We start from the raw sequence: 4,570 nt of genomic DNA on the forward strand, positions 1-4,570 counted from the left end.
GGCCCAAAGTGGAGCAGATCCTCAGGTCCCACTTTATCCTCCTGGACAGACCACAGGAGCCGCAAATCCTGGTGTTTGAGCGCTTGGAAAATTCCTTTGGCACACCCTTCCTCCCCTTCAAGTTGCTCTCTGATTCTGACTGTTTCAGACTTGAGCAATAACCATCACTGGGTGATTCTCAGGATTCTGTAAAAGAAGGCAGAGGCTGCCTGCAACAGGAGGTTTGCAAGGAAGGTAGAGGTCGACAAAGGGGTCTTTGTGGGATGGATGAAGGGGTAGGATGATCATGGCCACTGGTAGCAAATTTGGGGAGTAAATACATTCATACATCATCTCATACGTTGCATTTGAATAATAGTAGGTAAGACAGGTCTTAATGCAAGCTCAGACGAGATTAATGACTTACCCAAAGATGCCCCAGCAGCAGGTGGAGAAGCAGGAACTCCTGGGCTCAAATTCTGAATACCATCCAGTAAAACAATAATAGCAACTCTGAATCAGGTGCACGGGCCGGGGGACTTCACACACAAATTCTCACCACAACCCCGCCAAAGTTGGTCTTTCCTTATCTTCCATCTACTGGCAAGGAATCAAAAGCTCCAGGGGATTTCGGGAACTTGCCCAAGATCACACGGCTAGGTAGTCACAACGCAGGCTAGCCTAATGCCAAAAATGTCCCAACTCGCGACGCGACGCGATGGACAGTCGGACACCTCCAGGGCCCTCAGCAAGGACTCTCGTCCCGGCCCCTCACACCGACTTCTACCAGGACAGCGCGGAGAGGCCGCTCCTCCCCCCGACTCCCGCAGAGGCGCCCCGAGGCTCAGCCGGGCTCGCCCCGCACCGCCCCGCACCGCCCCGCACGCGGGAACCCGCCGCCCTCGGCCCCGGCCCTGCCCGCGTCCCACCCGGGCGCTCCACGCCGCGGTTCTCGGGGCTCTTACCGCGCAGGTTGCGCTGCGGATTCGCGCCTCTCGCCGCCCCTCCCGGTCCCCTGCTGGCTGCTGCCCACGCCCGACAGGGCTGGGGCGGGCCTCTCCCCTCCCGCCCCCTCCGTCCCTGTCCCTGTCCCCGTCCACGTCCCCTCCCAGCGCTTTCTCCTCCCCCTCCCTGGCTCACCACCTCTCCACCCCTTTTGACCTCTCCCTCGGGTCTTCTTTTTCTCCCTCTATAACCCCAGCAGCGTGGCCGCCCGGCTCCCCTGCCTCTCTGTCCCCTAACCAAGTTAGTTTTAATACTGTCACACGCACAGGCCCACCCACGGATCACAGGTTCACAGCACACGGAGGAAACACACAGCTGCGTGCAGACACGCGTGCGCACGCACACTATTCCCTGCGCTTTGCCTTGACCCCTTGGGAAGGCATTGTCCTGTTAGGGCCATTGTCGTAATCCTGCCAGTGTAGCCAACTGTACTGCTAAGTGACTACGCCAATGGCATGGCTGGGCAGTTCATAACTAAAGCCAGACTGTTTCGTTATTTTAGCTACACTAGGTTTTCCATTTGTATTGTCAGGGCTAGGGGTTAGGACCCACAGATCCTTCAAACCCGTTGCACAGACTGGATCACAGACCCCTCACGTGCCCGGCTCGGTCACCAGACCCCTCACATAAGGTCCACGAGCTAGATAATTGGGAAAGATCCCAGGAGCTGTTGGCAGATGACACAGAGCTCAGTCCTCAGCTTCCTCAGTGGCTTCCAGCAACGGCCTCCCTGTGGCCCCCCCAGGGCATCCTGGGGGCAGGGGCACTGTGGATCATAGCCACTTGTCCTTTACACTTAAGTCTGATAACCCAGGAACACCTGGGTGCACATGCACAATTAGACAATAACCAAGGAACACCTAGGCACACATGCATATTTACATCAAATGCTCGGCAAGATTCTGAACATCTGAGGAGCCCTGACCACTTTTCCTATAATTTCCCTACGGGCATGGACCGTATTTTTCTCCATTTTCCCACCAGCTCAACCCTCTCTCCTGGTCTCATGCTCCCAGAGCTGCCAGAAAACCCCAACCACAGAATCAGGGAGCCAAGAACCAGGACTGAAGGGCATTTCAGAAGCCATGCCCTGGAGGGCTGCCTGCCTCTTCACCTCCAAGGACCCCTTAGTTACTCCCTGCCTTACCCCCAGCCCAGGTTCTGAGGCAGCATTCCTACCAGACTGCACTGATTAACTATTCATTCATTGCCCCATTTTTTATTAATCAAAGACATACATAATTGCCCATCGGAGCTTGTGATCAGCATGAGATAGCCAGCCTAACCAACTGCCCTGCTATCATTCCAGCCCAGAGCAAGAGAGCTGACGTCTTCTTTGGCCTGTATGGCCATTTCCTCCTCAAAAGCTCAATTTGGGGGAGAGCATCTTGCATATTAGATGCACTCTGCAGGCCCCTATGTCCGACTTCCTGGATGCACACCAGGAAGGAACTCAAGCTATTCCAAGCCCAACCCTCTTTTTATTTATTTTTTTGCTTGTTTGCTTTTTTAAATTAATTTATTTATTAATATTATTACTTCTTTACATTCTAAGATGTTGCACTGCAGTTGGGGGGAAAGGGGAGAAGGAAAGGACTAGTGAAATAGGGCGAGAGTAGGAGGAAGGAGGTGGGGCATGGTGGAGGTCAGTGGCACCCCCTTCATTTCCGTAGGGGAAACCAGGGAGCTTCCAGCAGCAGCTCAGTCATTGCTAGGCTGGATGCAGGTGTCAGGGGTGTGTGGCTGAAGCCCTTAGCCCCCCATCACCCCACCTTGGGAGCCCAGGGTGTTTCCAGTAGTGGCTCAGTGGTCATCACTGGCTGTTTGTGGATGTCAGGGGGTAGTGAGCAAGGCCCTGGGCACCCCAGCACCCCAGCTTGGGAGCCTGGGGTGCTTTCTGCAGCATCTTGGTGGTCATCACTGGGCTGGTTGCCCACCTCACTTTTTAAAGAGGAAGAAATAGAGGTTAGGACCATGGAAGGCCAGAACCAGGGAATGTTTTCCAGATTGCTACCAAAACACCAAGGATAAAGAAAATCTGTGACCACCCAAGTGACTTGATGCCTGGGGGAAGGGCGGCTGTGGTCCTGCACCCCAGGCACTCCCTAGTTATACAGCTTGATACAAGTTCTTTTGCTGCCCCACCTGTACTTAACTACAGGAATTGTCATAAAAGAGAGATGAGATGGGTTTATGAGGTCCCTGCATGAAGCACGTACAGTAGGCAAACTGTAGGGTAGTGGGTTTTCCAGTTTGCAGTTATGTAGACCCAGTCAGTAGAAACAGGTTTGGGAAGAGACTTCAAAGGAACTTACCCAAGGTCACTCTACAATGTGGCAGTGCCTGCCTGGCTCCCAAACCTGTGCTCCTAACACACCCAGTCTTAACAATGGATCATATTTGGACATTAGAGAAAACAAGTCTCTTCTTAAAAAAACTGATTAATGGGGGGGAACATAAATACTGTACATAGCATCCCAGGGCAAAAAGGACTTAAGATGGAAGATTTTCTATTTTACCACAAGACACAAAGATACTGAAATTAATGCAAGCCCTATCTCCTGCTCTGGCTTACATTTTGATCTCCTAGGGACCTGGGGGATCAGTAAGTGTATAAGTAGCAAGGAGGAACAGAAAAAGTCAAAGCAAGGAGAGAGAAATTTTAGCATGTAAATCTGTAGGAGTCCTCAGAAAGGCCTGGCTCACTGGCTATCTGTGCATCCAGGACTGGAGCTGGAGACTCAGAACAGGCCATCCGACTCTGACCACCTTACCTTTCTACCTCTATTTTGGCTCTCAGTTTCCCCACCCCCACACCTCCATCAGTGTCTACAGAAGGCACTGCCTCCAGTAACATGACAGTCTTGCTGAAACTATTGGTACAGAATATTAGAATAGTCCTTGGATCATTCTTATCTTATTTGGTTCAAGTTCTAGCAGCTGGCAGAGGCAGAGGCTATTCTGATCACTCTCATGCCTCGCTCTGATGAGGATTAAGGAGTAGTATCAGAGAGAGAAGTGATTATATTAAGGTCTGACGGTGCACCTGATATCTTCATCCCTTCTCTCTTCACTTCCTTCCCCTCCACCCTGCATATTTTTATTTAAATTTATTGATTGGCTCAAGAAATATATTTGCAGCACCAGGCTCTGTGCCAGGTGCTGGGATTCAGAGAGAAGAGATGCGGCAGCTCCCCTCAAGGAGTTCATTCTCTAGTGGGGGAGAGGGACAAAGAAACCCAAGATCTCTGGAGTAAGGGAATGGTCTTCCAGGCAGAGGCCAACACAGCACGATCACAGGCATGGAGCCTCCACAGAGCAAGAACATTCAGGAACCAGCTAGAGCCGAGACTGGAAAGAGGCGTGGCAAGACCTGAGGCCAGCGTGACCACTGAAGTGAAAGCATTTGGATTTCAGCCCGTATCAATCAATCATATCCTATTGATTCCACCCCTTAATATCTCTCCTATCCATCCTTGGCCACTGCCCTATTCAGACACTCATCATCTCGCACGCGGACATTACCTGCTTCCAAGCCATCGCCCTTGTGCTGCAAGAGTTTATTTCCATGGTTCCCATTTGATGA

Source organism: Cynocephalus volans, chromosome 4 (genome assembly GCF_027409185.1).
Source record: "Cynocephalus volans isolate mCynVol1 chromosome 4, mCynVol1.pri, whole genome shotgun sequence".
Lineage (NCBI taxonomy): Eukaryota > Metazoa > Chordata > Mammalia > Dermoptera > Cynocephalidae > Cynocephalus > Cynocephalus volans.